Source organism: Vidua chalybeata, chromosome 6 (assembly GCF_026979565.1).
Source record: "Vidua chalybeata isolate OUT-0048 chromosome 6, bVidCha1 merged haplotype, whole genome shotgun sequence".
NCBI lineage: Eukaryota > Metazoa > Chordata > Aves > Passeriformes > Viduidae > Vidua > Vidua chalybeata.
The window spans coordinates 6,013,050-6,031,738 of record NC_071535.1 but is presented as its reverse complement, the minus strand read 5'-3'; positions in this window follow the sequence as shown (position 1 = coordinate 6,031,738).

The following is an 18,689-nucleotide window of genomic DNA, read 5'->3' as shown; positions in this document are numbered from 1 at the left end:
GTACATTCTAGTCTATCAATATTTGACCAAAAAACCTGTCTTGCTCACAGCACCACTGTGAAGTGTTGAGTTGACAGAGGAATGCCATGAGGTCTCAAATGCTGTGCAGACCCAGGGCTCTGTAACACAGGCTAATAGCTGTTACTACAACTTACTGCACTTAACAGTGCAAGAACCTGAGAGCTCTGGTGGTCAACTCATTTCACAATAGAAAAATGAACTGAAATTTGAATCTAATTCAAACCAAACCATTGGCATTGGAAGCCTAATGCTGCTCTTTCTCAAATATAAAATATTTTCTGAAATGAGAGTACGTGATGGGAGACAGAATCTCCCTTTGGAGATTGTTTCCTTGTTGTTGTTTCCTCGTGTCTTTTCTAACCTCAGTGCTTCTTCTTTCCTTCTTGTGCCAAGATCTTGTTTATTTTTCCTTTTGCATCTGCACAATCCCCATTTTTTTAACTATGACCACCTCTTAAAGTCTGTTTGGGTCAGTGTACACTTAGGCATTTGGAAATACTCTCTGGACTGTTGTTTCTATACAGGTACCCCAATATGATAACAAATTCTTCAGTGTAATAAAAGCACTATGTCCAATTCAGTGCAATTAGATTTGGGGAAGGATTTTCTACCCATGAAATGAGTTTAACAGATGAAAGCATAAGGCAAGCAGGCACTCAGCAGGCTACACTGTACAATTTCACCAGTTAGCTGCATCCTGCCTATCCCAGGTCCCTCCTGAGCAGATACTGCCAATTGTACAGTGGTTTTCCTGATGTGGACAAAAAACAACATGGAATTTTAAAATTGTCCTTACAGAAAAGATGGGTTTGTGGTCTAAGCCCTGAACAAAGGCTCTGGGGGCCGAGGTTTGGTTCCAGGCTTCCTGTAGGACTCTACACAACTCACTTAGAGAAAGGCTTTCTATTTTCAGTGCTGCAATGCTTTGCCACAGCGCTGAGTGGAGGAATCCACTGCGTGCCATACATGAAATCCAGTTCCCCATGCAGCAAACTGGCAGTTCTGGAACCCTAAGGAACCAGCTGAGGAGGGAGCAAGAGACAACCACAATGCAAATATGGAAAAAAAAAGGACCTTGTCAAATCCAGGTCCAGGTTTTGGCTTTCAGGATATGTCTGTGCTCAGGATCCCCAGCTGGTAACTCCACCCTGCAGCAAAGCACAGCAACAGGACTTGGAAAGAGCAGCCAAAGTCTGGGGCATAAAGTGCTCTCTTGGAGGCCAGAGATGCTTCTTCAGCCCCTGTCCTGTCCAGCTCAGAGTAAGGTTTGGCAACAACTTGGTCAAAGCTTCCCTTTGTCTCTCCTCTGGGAGCTGTTTCAGTTTAGCCCCTTAACTGCAGTTTCCAGAGGAACATTGGGGACATGAAGGAACTGGGTTTAAATCCTCTCACCACACCAGGCAAAAGAGATTTGGGCAGAGTTTTCCCCACTCAGAGTGCCTGAACAGTGGGCTTGGTGTTCCTTGGCATGATCCTAAGTGCTCCTGAGCTCACCACGTGCTGTTTTCATGGCCACCAGTCTCACTGTGTGAGATGGAGACACAGACACCTCCTTTTCCTCCTCTGCTCTGCTCGCACACTCCAAGCACAGCTTTCTTGTGAGGCTGTGGTGACCAGGGCAGCACAGTCTGTCATCACACTGGGAAGCAGGACACCAGCTGGTTCTCCTTGTGACCAGCAAAGTGGTTTTAACCCACATCTCAGGAGCCAGCAGGACACTCCTCATTTGCCAATCAGCTCGTAACACCTCAGACCTACCAGGCTAGTTTTACTTTCTTCTCTGCACTTCTTCCCTTTTGAAGGCACTATAAACACAAGTGAAGCTCTTTGAGGACAGGGAAGGGAAGCCAGATGAGCAGCCAGCAGCAGCAGCGTGAATGGGACAACAGTCTTTGCATAAGTTATAACCCAGAGCAGAGGGAATATGCCTTTCTCAGAAGGAGTGCTTTCAATTTCATGCAGATTTCTGACTCCTACAGCTAGTTATGATCCACAGGAACATTCAGAAAGAGGCTTCTTTTTCCTTCTTTTGATCCTTTTCATCCCTCCTACGAAGCCCTTTGTTATTTCACAGCCTGGACCACAAGTTTCTCACACAGACCAAGAAAGAGTCCAAAATATCCAAAAAAAGATGAAATTAAATGGGCTGCACTTGTAATGAAAATGTAAAGGTGACCAAACTCTTTTACCTGATCCAACATAAAGAAGTTTCAAATTCTGATTGGGGATTTTTCCTGGTTTGATATTAAAACACACTTTCTTTCCAATTACACAGTTTCTTAAGTGTTTTTGCCTAACATTTCCCCAACTTGGATCTAGCTAAAAGACAAAGGGCTTGAGGTTTTATTTGTTTGTTTGTTTGTTTTCCCAGCAACACATTAAAATGCAGCGCAAGCTTTAATGACTATGTCTGTTTTAACATGCCTTTTGGAGGACTGTAGGCATGTATGGGGGAACGAGGTAATTAACATATTACTTGGGCATGCAAAGACAAGTTTGAAGCAGCTGTCTTTATTCTCTTGATATGGCAACACAATTGTTAAAACAATGCCTTCTTATACCTTTCTTTTTTTCCTCTCTGTGTTCACAGACCACTCAAGTTGCTTGTTTAAGCCAAAGCTTTAGAGCTTGCCAGATTTTCAGGACCAGTAGTTTTTCTCTCAAACACACTGTTCCATCTTACTTATTTGAAGTAGCAAAATAAAAATCAATATCTCAATCCCTTTAAGGAAATGTTGAACTCAAGAGCTCCCAAGTTCTCATTTCAGCCTCTAAATAAATGACTTCTACAGTACGTTCATTTTTCTTCCAGACTTTCCAGATTTTCCACCTATTGATCTTGAACCTTCATGGTTCTTCACATTAATCTCACCTTCATGGAGGTGATGAGAGGTAGGTTTAGCTGTTCCAGCCCACTGTGAGAGGTGTCAGGTACCCCTGAAGTATCTGGGAAGCACAAGAAGATGGAGGAAGGATCCAGCTGCATTGCTTCCTGCCTTGCAGAAATCCAGGTGGGTAGGTGAGGGGGGATGCCTAAACAGGTGTTTTAAATCACAGGGTCAAGGAGCCAATCATTGCTCTAGGCAGAAACAAGCACTTTGCCAGCTTGATAACAACAGAGCTGAGACACAGATTACAGTTCCTTTAATTTTCTTCCAGTTAATTAAATGATCAATTGCAGCGCTGGCTTTCAGCCACAGCAGTGCCAGCTGAAATGAGCTCTCCAGCTTCTGAGGGGACAATCAATAGGCATCTTTCGCTGCAGTGATATGGGGTTTTATTTTAAAGACAAATATTAAAATGCAGAGGCAACATACTGCTGTTATTCACAGCAGACTGAGATCTTCTCCAGCTCCCAAAACATTCCCAGTGAAGGGAAGAGTGGCACAAGTAGTTACAGCTTTAGCTTGCGCTGTGTTTTCATTTCTCTGCTTACCATAGACTTCCCTCGTGACCACAGACAAAACACTCGGGTCCAGATATGCAAAGGTATCCAGGCAGCTGAGATAAAAATCAGTTGGACCTAGATACATAAATAGTCTGTGGATGTGGTCCTTTGGAAGACTGAGTTCTCCACTTAGGAAAGGTGTAATAGGTACTTTCAGCAGAACAACTCCTGTCACAAAAAGCCAAGGCCAAGTAATAGCTGAGGATGGGCAGTGACTGAGCAGCTCCAGGTGTTTGGCCACAAAGCAGCATCTGAGCATTCTGCCTGGTGTCTTCTCCTTAGTGCTACCCACCTTAGCCAGCAGCAGGAGACCAGCATCCCCTTTGATGGCTTTCCAGCCATTTCTTTGTTCAAACTCCACATTCCTTTAGCTGGAGATGCTGTGGAGCACAGGAAGTGTGAAGTGAAGGGCAGTGAAATAAGGACCACCAGTGCTGGGTTCTCAGAGCACTTTGGCAGGTGGGAAAATCAGAAAAAGCAATATAATGGAGGCATAGAATGGGCTGGGGGCATTTCTCTATTGTTAATGAAGACTTTGGCATGGTCCTGGTAGGAACTGACAAGCCCAGCATTTCAGAGCCCAAGAAACCCCTGGGTTTATAAGATGTCAACACAGGATAGAAGGAGTTTGCCTGCCAAGGAACTGAGTAAGCAAAATTCAGAACCATAATGACAAAGTTGGTGCATCAAACCTCACTTTGCTATCTGAGATCATGCCCTAAATAATGAAATGTTCATCAATAAGAGGCAACTCATGAGCGTGGGAAATAAAGATTTTCTAGGATAAGATAAGAATGACCACAGACCTCACCATTTTCAGAACCAAATGAAAATTTGTTTATGCTGACTGCTTTTGCTCAGGGCAAACCTTTAGTACATATAGGTATTCATGCTTACAACAGAGAGAGACACACAAGCTAATCAATTTTAGTTTTCCTGTTTTCTTGGAAAAGAAAAAAAAAAGTTCGTTCATGGATGTAATTTTCATTTTTAGTTGAGAAACCCTTGGTTCATCGTGAACAAAGCGCGTCATCAAAAAACTGGATGGCAAGGCCAAAAACCAGTTAAATTTCATCACCATTTCATGACTTTCTTCTTAAAAATGCAGGAAGATTGTAGCAAGAGCATCTCTACTACTCATTTATTTTACTGGAATTGTTACGCAAAAGTCAGAGAAGGAAGCACTGCTGCAATCTCCCCCAGGTAAAAGCAAGCGTAGGCCTGAGTATAGCAGCTCGTGGATTATTGATAGGACCAGCAGCTGAACAACTTCTCCCAAAGCAACAGAAAAAAAAATCTAATTGCAGGAGTAGAGAGTGGGTTTCTGAGAGGGAAGAATCCATTCTGGTGTAACAGGAACACTTTTGAAAGGTTTTTAATTGATATAAGCTTGAAAATGAGCAAACAAAAATCAATCCCTTAGGGAATCACCTCAGAAAGATCTGAGGCTCCTCTCTAGCCAGCCTGGCTGGCTGAGCAGTGCCCACTATGTGGTATCTTGGTGTGACCTTTCTTCCCCACAGGTATGTGCAGAGGAGGGGGCAGAGCCCATGTGAGGTGTCCCCAGTGCTCTGGGCTGCAGGAAAGGCAGGGACAGGCAGCCTGCTCCGACTCTGTGGCTTCTCAGTGGAAAATCAGAGATGTGAGAAAACAGCCACAGTCATAAAACCCAACAAAACCCACCCCTTTTCCCCTCAAAGTAGGCTTGGCTCAACCCAAAGGTTGTTGTCTGCCCACTGACTTCTTCTAGATCACGTAGACAGCCAGTCAGCTTCTCAGGGATTCACAGTTTCCAAATTCACAGATCTGTGAGGTAACCACAGTCACCCTGACAGAGATTTTTTACAAGTAAAAAGTCCCTCATATGTTTTTACCCCATCAAGAAAAGACAAGTAGCTTGCATCATACATCTTTTATTGTTTTTCCCTGCTAAGCAAACTCATGGTAAAAAATGGCTGAAAGTGATCTAAATGAGCAAAAACTACCCAGGAGCAATGTTTATTTTGCAGAACAGAATTCTGTTCAGGAGCCCTCATTAATGTGGAAAGTTTCCGCATGACCTCAGAGTTTCTGTAGCCTGTGAGTGTCCTGCAGCCTCTACTGAATGTGATGGTAAAGAAATTGCTGCTGCAGCCCCGTGGAGAGAGTAATGAAGTTCTGTCAATCATGTCTGAGACAGCACGACTGGTTTATTTTTTAAAATAAATTATAAAACCACACATCTCAGTGCAAGAACGTTAATGGTGCAGATGGATAATCACCTGAAAAGTGCTGCTAAGCAGAGGCAGCTGCTGGTCCCAGGGCTGTGGCCAGTGTCAGACACATCCTGATGTTGGATGTGGCCACCTTCAAAGTGCTGAATATCAGTGAAATCAGGCCAAGCTCTTGCTGGCTTATAAGAAGGGTATGAGGAAAAAAATAATTTCCTGGAGTTAGCCAACATATCAGACCAGAGAAAGTCCATCATCTCATTGATTAGCATCTCTTCTGTTGGTCCTCTCTAATCTCTCCTGTCTGGGCAACTCCTCCCAAACACCTCATTGCTAAATAGCAATTAAAGCATAAGTACATTAGCAAGTCTATATTGTAAACTGGCTTGCAAGCCACACAGTGCTGCCAGCCCTCTCCGTGGCAGTGGGGCTCTGCCTCATCTCTGGCCACTTTCCCATGTCAGGAGTATTGATCCATCCCTCTGAAACAACACCAGGGTTCATGTCCTGCTATAACACCATTTTGACCTTTAGGAAATGACTGCAGCTTCTGCAGGGCAGCAGGAGTTAAATGGGGCTGGGTTCAGGTCATTGGCTCTGTTCCCTGCTCCCAGGCAGCTCCTGCTCCAGCAGCTGCTCTCTTCTCCACTTGGCCAGGCCAGAAGTTGTCCTTTCTCTTTTCAGATGATGGGAAATGTTCATAGTCAGTCATACATGCAGTGGCATTTTGGAACTCTTCAGTCATTTCTCTATGTAGCACTGACAGTTTCCCACAAAACCACAGGACAGGGAAACCCAGGGCTTCCCCCTTCAACATTCAGCTTATCTCCAGGAATATGGGGACCAGCTCTGGAAACCCACGTCTGCATTTACCCTGCTGGAAGTGCAGAGGAGCTGGGATGGGGTTTTGTGAAGCTGAGGCAAAGGGGTTTTGATGGGAAACTGTTGTCTGGGGAGGGAAGCAGGTGTGATAGCCCCTGGAGATGGAGACTGTCCACTGCCAGTTTGAGGGGATGTGCACAGAAGAGGGGAGGACAGGCAGCAGGAAGGCACTGACTCATGTGAGTATCTCCCCCGTACACGAAGCAATCTCTGTTTTCCTGAGTCATCTCTGTGATGTTTTGCTGTGGTAGGTCATAAGCAGCAGTTTCCCAGGAATTAAATGGGACAGTGCTCCAAAGCACTTTGACTCAGTTTGCTGATGCTGCTGAGCACAGGAGCTTCCAGGCAAGCCGTACCCCCTTTGCTGCTCTGTTCCTTCTGCATATCAGCATGGGCAAGTTCATTTCCCCTGTTGTGAAACAAGGAGATAAAGAGTTATTTTAGAGTCCTGGGGACTTGTGTGAGTGAGAGCAGCATGAGGGCCTCCTCATTTTTTTTTTTTTTTCATGCCATTTTGGTGGAGAAGCAAATAGCCAAGCCTAGGAAGAGGGAGGATTTCCCAGGACATCCTTGGAAGTCCCTGAGCTCCTGAAGCACACAGGGGATGAGTAAAAGAATGGATGTGGCCCTAGACCACAGGGATGGTGAACACATGACTCAGGCATGAAGTGGTTTCAGCAGAGGGATGGTAATGCACGAGCAGCAAGATGGGAGCCACCAGCAGAACATTTCCTGTTAACCACACACCAGACTCGCTTGGCTTTCCAAGGAAAAGACACCGGGAAGGACAAACAGGGATCTGCTGAGTAGCCATGGCTTGGTCCATGCTTAAACCTTAGACATAAGAGGGGCCTTGGTGCACATAAGAGCTGCAGCAGGAAATGAAAAATAAACAGGGGCAGAAAGAGGGTGAGCCCTGGAGAGAGCCCACAGCCTGGCAGAGGTCTGGGCAATGCTGGGGAAGCGACCCACCTGCCCTGAGCTGGGGCTCAGCACACAGCCTGACCTGGGGCTTTCCCAGGTGGGCTCTGCTTTTTCTCCCCTCCAGCAAAGGGAATTTTGGCTGGGGCAGTGATCCTGTGCAGTGCTGGCTGTGGGGCAGCGCTGCCATCGCTGTGAATTTCTTTAATAAACATTTTCTGCCAGCAGCTTTTTAATGGGAGCTTTGCCTCGGGAGGATGTGACGTGTGGTAACAGTCTGTCTGCAGAAACACTTGCCTGTCTGTGTGCAGAAAGAGGCCAAACCAGGAGTTTTCTCCTTATTCACACACACACACACACACAAATGGTGTGTTTTTAACCTAAAACTCACGTGCTTTCATGGAGCACGAACACAGCGCTGTCAGGTGCTGGGGGAGAGCTTTTCTCTCCATCACACAGAGCAGGATCTGCTGCCAGGCTGCCCCAGAGTAGCTGCTCTGAGTGCCTCTCTTTATCCTGGTGGAATATATTTTATGATTCCCAGCGCTTGGATTCACTGAAGTCCAGCACTTGCAGAAAGCCACTAGATATTAAAAAAAAAAACCAAAAAACACTTGGATTAAAGCTGTAAAAATGTACAATGTTAATAGCAGCACTGATTTTTTAAGGAGTTAACATGTGGAAAATAGAGCTGACCGCGTTTCGTAAATGTTTAAAGGATGAATGGTATTTTGTGGCAAAATGCTTTTTTCTGACAGGTGGGGAGGGAGCATCTGAGGCAGAGGGACTAAATGACATAAATTTGTCTTCCTGTGTATTTTGGAGCATGATTTATTTGTGTCCATTGACATGACAGCTTTTTTGGTAATTTCTTCCTTTCCCAGCAAAGAAGCCTTAATCTCCTTACTGGAAATTGTACTATTTATGCAGAAAATCCTGCCCCTGAGATTGCTTGAGATCATGAGTTATGTAACCTAAACAGATGGAGCTGGAACTTTTTTTTTTTTTGAATGTCAATTCATGTTATAATCCCAAAAGGCTGCAATCATTTATCAGCTCTTTTGTAGCGTAGAAAAAAAATAGATTGAGGATTTTAAATGGGCATTTAATATATGCTTACATGGGAACACCTATGCCAGTGACAGGACTGTCACTAAACACCAATAGTAATAACGCTTATTAAGGATTTTCCTCATTCTTGTGAACACAAGGACTCAGTGTGACTCACAGAATTGTATGGACAAAATATTATGACCCTCACCCTGCCACAACATGTCTATGGGTGTATTTACCCATTGGATAGATGAGTTTATCTGCAGTGATGGTCTGAAGCCAGATCTGGGAGATCAAACTGGTGAATAAGTGGGAAGGGAGAGGCAGAGGAGAGCTGGGTCAGAGCAGTCCAGGGCAGGGCAGTCAATGTGGAGAACCTGATGAATGCTGCCTTGTCCAGCTCTTGAGCACTACTAAGCCTTGTAATGATGAATCACCCATCCAGCTGATCACATGGGTGCACTGTAGAAGCCAATATATCATACACAATACCTAGTTTTAAATTTCACATTTCCTTAATAGTCCTTTTGCTAACACGGTCAGGCAGATAAAATCCTAAAAAGACTCAATTACCCTTGCAGGAACCTTATCCTTTTATTGTTACTAATGTGGCTGTTCTCATTTCATGGGACTTTAAGCCATAGTGAATCAAGACCACAGGAAAAAGAGGATGAAAAGGGATGGGAGGGAAAGGTAATAAGACAAGAATATTCCAAAGGGTAATTAATATAAATGGATTAGCTAGGTGTTCTTAAAACTGACAAGGGCTTGATCAGATGAATTTGGGAAGAAGAGGAGGAAAAAACAAAAGATTAATTTGAACCCAAATATAATTTTATATCAAGGTGAAGTTCACAAGGGCTTAGAAAAAAAAAAAGCTACTGCATTTAAATATGAACTTAGTCCAACTACATTACTTTTACTCTATTTGTGGGAATTCCCAATGTGACACACTTGCATATTTGGACCCAAACTGTAATCTAAGGCTCAAACCATGACAAGGAGCTTTGCTAGAGGAGAACTTTCAGTGCAACCACAGAAGGCTGAAGAAAAACTCCTGGCATGATGCAGAACTTTCTGCTAAAGCAAAACCAGCATGGAGGGAGGGAGGGATGCTGCTGCCAAGGCTGGGTTCAGGGGTCTGTGCACTGAGCTTGACTCCTGTGGGATGTGTTCAGGTGTCACTGCACAACCACTTCCTTCCAGCAAGGGGTGTAAGGCAGCTGGAATGGGCTCTGGGCCAGGGAATGCAACAGAGACCCCAAGATCTGGTCTGTCTCCAGCACCCTCTGCTACCTTTCCACACATCTGTGGGGGCATTTAACTCTTCTTGAGACTGTTGTGGTACTTGCCCTCTGGGCTGTAATTCCCAAGGATGTGACCCAGGATGATGGCAACAGCTCAGGCTCTGTGGCAAGACCAACCCTTCCTTAGCTTTTGATCCCATCCTTCATTTTGCTGAAGCTCAAGCACTTCCTCTGGGGAAAGATGAGCCAGAAAGCTGCTGGCAGCCAGGCACATCACCATCAGCCCTTTTCAGGCCTCACCACTGACAACAGATCTTACACTGAAAGTATTTCTGAACAGGACAGTAAAAAACAAGTCAGCAGGGGTTAAATATTTAAATCCAGATGTGCTTACAGTCTCTAAATTCCCCTGTCCAACCTAATTTCATTTTTTCCCCTTCTCATATTGCATTTAAGACTGCAGAGAGAACAAAATATTTTAGTGAAGCATCAAGTGATGGAGATTGTTAAAATATGGTCTGACAGGAGAAGGAATTACAGCATTTCAAAGGTAGACCCAATATAGCCAGGGAAGTGCCATTGCTTATGCACAATGCTAAGCAACACCTTGATCTCCTTTCTTCTGGATTGGGGACTTTACCTACTTAGTACTACTAATGTGAGAAAAATTGTAATGGGTTTTTAATTCATTCTGGATCTTGGCCAGTTAATTAATTTAGTTAGATGTTTTTCTGTTAGCCAAAAAACTTCAAAGATCTCATTTTTCTTTTCTTTTTTCCCCTTTTTTTTTTTTTTTTTTTTTTTTTTTTTTTTTTTTTTTTAACAAAGGAAGCAATGAGCTTCTGCTTGTAAATATATGTAAATGTTTACCTGAGCAGGATTTTGCTCAGGCTTATACAGCGTGAGCTTTCTTTAGAATAGCTTTTCCCTGGATGATGTAATTTACTTGACTGGATATTTTCTACCCTTGCACAACTGTGTTAGTCGATCTAAGCAGATTAACCTAAGCACCAGCCTGGCACTCACTTTGCCAAACAGGTATTCAGTGCCCTGCAGAGAAGGATTGTTATTTTGGGGAGGCAAAAGGATCCTTTCTTTGTGCCTGAGATGACTTTCAGATGGGTGTTAGGCTGTTTCTGTGTAAATAGGTCTGAAAGCCCCAAGGAGGATGGACAAGAGGAGCCAGATACTGTATTAGCAGTTATGTAACAAGAGCAGCTCTAAGAGGAGGAAAAAAAAAGTTTTTTTCCCCCATTGTTACAATGAGAGTCAAGGGTCAGATGATTTAAAGGGCACAGAGATTATTTTAAAGGGAGTATCCACAGCCCTGGCTACACTTCCTAAATCTTCAGCCCCACAGAACCCTTGGTATCAGAGTCTGGGTTTGTGGAGGACAGGGGGGATAAAAGAGAGAGGGGAGAAAGAAGGAGGTTTATTTTTAGCAGAAATGATTCTTATACAAGGGAAAGGTGGCAGACTGCTGGCTTTCAAGAAATGTTTTGTTTAAACTGAAAGCACAGAATGCAGGAAGCAGATTCAAGCCATCTCCATAGCACGCTCCAAAATGCTGCAGCATCACCCGGTCAGTCGGCCCTTGAGGGCAAGATAATTACAGCTGTGCTGTCTGAATGAGGGAATTTTTGGTTCACTGATCAAAAATTTTCTTTGAATCAACCTGAAATGAAAATTTGACTTCTTGTCTTTGTTAGGGTTTTGGGGAGCTCGGCGTTTCCCCTCTTTTCACTTAAAATTGTTAATGTAATTCAGGCAGTGTTCAAGAAAACACTATTTTTCATTAGGGCTAGGGAGATTTAAGGCCAATATTCATCATGGACAATTTTGTTACTGTAAAAGCACTTCCAAAATTCAGCTCGGTCACCCCAAAACTGCAGGGTCCTGTGCTGAAATTTTTTCCTGGATCTCTAGTAAGCTCTGAAATAATATGCAATTTCTCAAGATTCCTGACTATTAAAGACATACATTTGGCACATCCAATCACATCTCCCTCTTGTGGCTATTTCCCAGGACTAAAATGACCTGCTATTTACTAGGCATTATGTAGGATTATACAGGTTATACTTCATTTTCCAGCTCTGAGCCCTGCTGATCACAGTATGTGGCTGTTTGAGGGGCTGCACCACCATTTCCAACCTCATGCTTCCCAAACAAATTGTCTCCAACCCCTTCTTCTGAGCTCGGGGACATCAAAACCAGACTGGAGGGTCCCACCAGCCCTGTGCCAGCCAGCTCATCTTTTAGACAAGCCAAGAGAGATGTTAGGAAAGAAAATGCTTCTGTATCTGAGTGATGGGCAGATGAACTATTCTCTTTTTCATCACACAGTCCTGATGAAACTTGGGCTTTATAAGGAGTTTTGCCCTCCAGAGCCCTTGTGGAGATTTTCTCCTAAATTACAGCATTTTGCTGCTCCCCACTTGGGTTTTACAAATAGCTGCTTTTATAACTACATGTTTTCACAGCAAATGATATTTCATTTTGATGAGAAAGCTTTTGAGCTGAAGCCAAATCGCTCCAGGCAAAGCAGATTTTGTTTTCCTACAGTTTAATCAGTAGGAAATTAAGAGGCCAATATTGTTCTGCCACAGACATGGAGGCAAGCAGCTGCCTTTTACTTGGGTGAGTTTTTCCTCTCCTGCACTCCCTGGGACACAACCAGGAGTCAAAAGCCACAATGTCTTAAATCCAGTGGTCTCAATCCTCAGCCCATGTAAATCAGGGCGTCTCCACGGGGAGCAGGTTTACAGCCTCCATCAGTCAGCAGGTACAGAGCATCCATCACAGAATAGTCTGTGATCATCCAACCCCTCTCATTTGTTTAAAATTCAATTTTGCATTTTAAGAGAAAACTGAAACCATAACACAGATTCCTGTTTGTGTCCTTGCCTCCAGGGAAGGCAACTCCCTCCGAAGTAGGTGCTGGCAGCTGGGCAGACAGTATGAAAATCTACTGGAACTATATATATAGATATTTTCATGCTGTCTGGAAGGGTCAAGGCTTGGCTGCTCCAAGAGAAGGTGTTTCAAGGCAAAGCATTCCTGTGACACTCTGTTTACAAGGGGGTGACTCAGCCACAGGAATATGTGCCTTTTATCACACATTTCTAACTCTGTGAAAAACCAAGTTTAGCAGACTTCAGTCTGCTTATTCCACAGATCAAATTCTCAGCCTGAAAGATGTTTATCTCAGAGGTTTTAGCTAATGTCAGACTGCATGGACTAAATGTTTTCCAAGCATATGGATTTTCTGTATGAAATACAATGCTTGTGTTGCTGTAAAATTGACCCCGCAGTGTGATCTAGGCGATGGTTTCCCAGCACATGCATGAAAAAACGATGAGGGACTTGTAAATTCTGCAGAGACTTATCCCCACGAAGTCTCACTTTTCAGCCAAAGCCTTGCCATGCATCCAGCGCCCATGGCCGGCAGCAGAAGCTCCTCGCCGGGCTGCAGAGATGCTGCAGAGGAGTTTTCTGCGGTCGGCACGGAGGAACGCTGCCAGCAGCCGCCCTGCAGCGCTCGGACTCTCACCCGGGGTCATCTGAGGCTGAGAGCAGCGGGGGCCACGCTGGCTCAGGCTCTTCCTGCCCTCTCTTAATCAGGATCAAACCAAAACTCATCCCAGCGCCGGGGCTCCCCCTCCCCGTCCCCCCCTCCAGCCCCGGGCGGGGGATTTCCACCCGCTTTGCCGGGTTTTTAAGGGGTTTTTAAGGGGAGACATCTGCGAGCTCCAGCTCTCCCCGGCTCCCTCGGGTTCGTGTTGGAGCAGGCTCAGCCTGGGACACCCGGCAGCCTGGAGCCGAGAGCAGCCTGGATGGATGCGAAAAAACCCTCTTGGGAGGATGGCACCGGGCTGTGGCACTAAGCAAAGCCGGCTGAGCTGCCTCCCACCCCAAACAGGTCCTCCCACGCCGCCAACCATCCCTGCACAGCATCCAGAGCCGTGGCGGGGATGATCCGCGCATTCAAAAGGGAAGGCGCACCTTCCATCCCTGCCCCGGCGTTCAGCGGCTTTCCTGGGGAGGCAGCTGCCGGTAGCTCCTTGTAGGAGAGGAGGGGTGGCATGGAAAACCCTGTCACCTTTCTCAAGGCTTCCTCAGAGAGCCAGCACTTTATCATATCGCTGGCGGAAACGAATTAAAAGCTCCTTAATTAGCCCGTGGTATCAGGCAGTTCCTGTGCCGGCGGCTGGTTGGGTCTGGGCGACACCACGGGCTTCGTTTTGTCACGTGGAAGAAGTTTTCGTGTAAACCACAGCACAACCGGGTGTTTGCTGACTACCCGGGGGGCTGGGGGCACAGAGGGGACCTGGAGAGGGGCACTCATGTCACACAGGATTTGTTTGTGTGACGTCCTGATAGCATTCTCTGCTCCCAGCTCCCTGTGCCACGGCTGGTGGGAGGAGGAGGATGGGAATTCTCCGAGAAAAGTCACCCAGCATCTGAAACAACCATTCCATGTTTTGCCCACCACATCGTGCTGCACAGCTCACATCCAGTGAAGATGGAGTTTTCCTCTTTTTTTCTCGACCTGAAGTCTCACAAAAGCCTTTTTCTGTAAGACTTTCCCCTCTGTTGTGAGCTGTGTCTCGGGCACCACCACCACGGCAGCTCCATCTCATCCTCCTGCCTGCACCAGGGCTCCCAGCCGTGGCACTGGGACACTGAGGGTCAGATAAGGACCTCTTATCCATTTCATGCCAAAAGTAGAGGCTGAGTTAAAATTTTTAGACGCTAAAATTATTGTTTAATTAGGTAGCTAACTCAGCTGTTTACTCAGCTGAGAAACCTGCTTTCCATCTGTGAAATGAACCTGCTTCCCCCAGTGTTTGGGCCAAGCCCAAGCAAAGCCAAGCTACGGCTCCCCAGTTAGGAGAGGCACCAAACCCAGAGGCTCAGGACTTCTCCTCACTGCTCCCCTCCCCAGGGCTGTGCCCCCCATTCCTTATTCAACCCCACCTGTTGCTCATCCCTCCCAGAGCTGCTGATCCTGCCTGTGGCACAGCTTCCACCTCCTCTCTCTCAGCCCCCAGCACATCTCCCCTCCCAGCGCCCCCAAATCCTGCCCCTAGCATGAATATGCATTATGTAGCTTGGGGCTTTTCCTTAAACACAGGGGTGCCCCTGAGTGCACCCACATCTGCTGTTATGGATATAAAGGCAGTTGTACAGATGTATGTGCACTCATGGTCATGTATTACAGGGAATTGTTTCTCACAAAAGTGTCCAGAAAGGAGTGATCTGGGGCTGCCTGTTGCTGATTTTCTCATCTTTACCCCCACACATGCAGGAGAGATTTCCACAATAACAACTGGAAATAGATTTCTGATGAAGTTTAAATTAAGAATATTTTCCTCTGCTTAGGCAGGCATTTGACAGTGTAATTCTTAAATAGACTTTATTGCTATTAAATTTAATACCCATGAAGGATTACATATCTGCTTCATTGCAAGCCTGACAGGATTAGGAGAGTGGTGTCTGCTTAGTGTTCTTAAAACATCAAACACTAACAAAGCCCTGAGCAAGAAACCTTTTCTGAGGGCTGTAAAATGCCAAGGGTCCAGGGAATTGCACCGTGCCAGGAAATCAGATGGCATGCCCTTTGAGGAGCTCCACATTCCAGCTGCCAAGGCACGTGGTGACAAAGGCACAGCTGCTGTGTCTGCGCCCAAATACTCCAAATTCTGCTCCCTGGCACTGTAAAAACACTGGCTTCAAGCCAGGCAGCTGGCTGGAGGAGCAGGAGCTCACACCCCTTCTCCACAGGGTGAGAAACTCTGGGATTTAGGGTGAAAACACTGTTTGTAATATTTACATTGCAAGCAATTAATTGTTCAGAGTTGCACTGTTTGTAATGATCTCACTCTCTCTCAGAGATATATATGGAAAGAGGGTCAGTTCCTCTATGGCTATTTGTAGTGGGAATATTAAATCCTTGTTAGAGCAGGAGGCACAGGCTAGGATGGGATGAGCCAGGCTGGTTCCAACCTTCCTGGAATGGTGAGGGATTGGCACAAGTTCCTTTTAGGGATCTGTCTCTTTAAAATGATCCTCAGTTTCTCAAAAGAGGATGAGAGTCAATATTGTTTGCTCTAATTAATGGCCTCATCAGCTCAGGCACCAGCCCTGGGCAAATCCACCCCAAAAATCCCCTGGAATAAACTCTAGCACTTTGATGATAGCTAGGAGGTGACTTGCCTTGCGTTACAGTAAATTGGCATGTGGGAAGAACAAACCAGCTTCGCCACTTCCCAGCTCCCTCTGGAAAGCTCCTGTGCAGGCTGGGATCCTCCACCCTCCATCTCCAGGGGACTGGGACAGTGTCCTGTGAGTCAGAGCCATCACTGCCAGGCTCTGAAGCCTGATGTAAAGGAACAGGGGCAGGGAAGCCTCTTGCTGGTTCAGCTGCTGTTAGGGTGACTCCAGCATTTTCAAATATGGATTAGCTCTGGATATTTCCAGGCATAAGAGTTTGGCACTGGAAACCCTAAGAAAAAAGCACTTGAATTAAAGCAATTGTGGGGATTCTTATATTAATATTATTGTTGTGTTTTCCTTGTTACAGCTCCAGGGAAGACAGCATGCATGGAAGGATGGCTGGAGGCACCTCCACAGGCAGAGCTGATCTGACAGCAAAGCAACAAATCCTGGTGGGCACAGAGAGGATTCACCCACCTCCAGCACGATGTGATAGCCAGGAATCCCAGGAAAGGTAATTTTCTGCTACAAAGGGGGAAGAAAGAAGAGATTAGAAAAGAAAAATGACTAAGAGTTGCCTTCAAAACTCCAGTAGCAGATTGAAATGGAATCTCTGACTACTTCTTCACCTCCACAGCTCAGCTCAAATTCCTCCTAACTGTTTCCTTTACATCAAAGAATTGAAACTTGAAAAAAAAGATAATCAAAGCAGCAAACAAATCATAAAGGAAAGAGGGCTTCTTAAAGCAGTGAGTGAGGCAGGCCTCCATTTGCCTAAGGAGAGCCCACAGACAGAGCCTTGCAGTTGCTTACTAAAAGATGGGGTCACATGGGAAGGCTCTTGGCTAAATCCTCTGCCCCAAAACCCACATCTAGGCTCAGGTAAGCCTGGTTTAAAGCCTTGCTTCCAAACTGAGCTGCTTGCACTGAAAAACAGCTGGGGGCACAGGAGAAAATCTGGAGTCATTGCTAGGGGCTGGGAAAGGGGTCAGGCACCTTGCCAGGGGTTCCCAGGGGCTCAGCCCCAATTAGCCTGATGGGAAATAAGAGTTTTCATGAAAAGACTTCAGGGTGGGAGGATGTCACTGTGTCACAGGTTTGAATCATCTGCTCAAAATGAGATCACAGCATCAGTCAAGAATAAACATTTCCATCCTCATCTCGGATTTATTGCCATTGGAGGCTGTGAGTGCACGAGGACCCACGGCCACCTCATATAGGATCACAGAATCACAGAATGGTTTGGATTAGAAGGGACCTTAAAGATCATCTGGTTCCAGCCCCCTGGAACACTTTCCACTATCCCAGATTGCTCCAAGCCCCATCCAGCCTGGCCTGGAGCACTTCTAGAGATGAGGAATCCACAATCTGTTTGGGCAACCTGTGCCTCACCACCCTCACAGTCAAGAATTTCCTCCTAATATCTAATCTCACTCTGCCCTCCTTCAGTTTTAAAGCCATTCCCCTTTGTCCTGTCACTCCATGCCCTTGTCCAAAGTCTCTCTCCAGCTCTCTTGCCAGCCCCCTTTATGTACTGGAAGATGCAATAAGGTGTCCCCAAAACCTTCTGTTTCCCAGGCTGAAAAACCCCAACCTTCTCAGCCTGTCAATACGGGGCCCAGCAGGTTTTTCTTCCCAGATGGCCTAGTGGGAAGCAGCCCTCAGAATCAGAGGGTAATTCATTACCCAGCCTGCAGTAATAAACACTGCACGCGCTCCCGACGCGGGACCGATGGATCTGGCAGGGAGCAGCGCACTCCTGGGGAGTTTCCTTTGCATTAAGTGCTTTTGACACTAATGTTGGAGCCTAAGCAAACACATTAGGATGACTAAAAACACCCGGGCTGCTAGGAATCACAGGGCTACTAGGAATCACAGAGCACACACTGGGAATGCACTGGCTGAGAGGAAAGCAACGTGCTTTTGTTTTTAAGGCATGGGTGTGTTGGGTTCTGTGAGGTGCCTGTGGGTGAGACGACGACACTTCCTCGCAACACCCCTCTGCTATTTATGAAGCAGACCTAAATAGTCTGCATTAAAAAGTCACATATGTGGATTATGCTCATGTGAAGTGTAATTGGATTTGATTGTGCTCTTTGCAGATACAGGAAGTAAACCCACAGCCTGCACTCAGTAGAATTAGTGTTGCAAGGAGGGCTAAAAGGGGAAGAAATTCAGTTTCATTGCCTATATTTCCCAGTGCTGCCACACAGCACTAAAGGTTTTGTTGCTCAGATCTGCAGCCCAGATATCCCCGTTTGGAAGAACCTGAGATTCCAGGGATTATAAAGGATGCGTGGGAGTACTAGGCAGATCTCCATGCTGAAGATGAAAAAGACTCTCACAGAAATACTTAATGGCCTTTGAAGCAAGAATAAAGCATGCGGGATATTTTTAGCAGCCTGCCTGCACTTGCCAACACCTGCATCTGCTGATGGCAGAGGCTCCCCAGGGTTGGCACTCAGCACCTCTCGTTGCCACTCCACTCTGGAGAGCAATACCAGAAAAGTGGGAAACGCACATGCTTGGCTGAAGGAGGGAGAGAACCCCGACTAAAGGATCCCTGAAAAATCACCTCTGAAATACGTCAGGGATGATGGTTCCCCTTCTACCAACCTGTCTGTGCTTCAAAGATGCCACCCTGGAGCACCGAAGGTTGCATGGTGGGAATATCCCTTAGGACATGAGAAG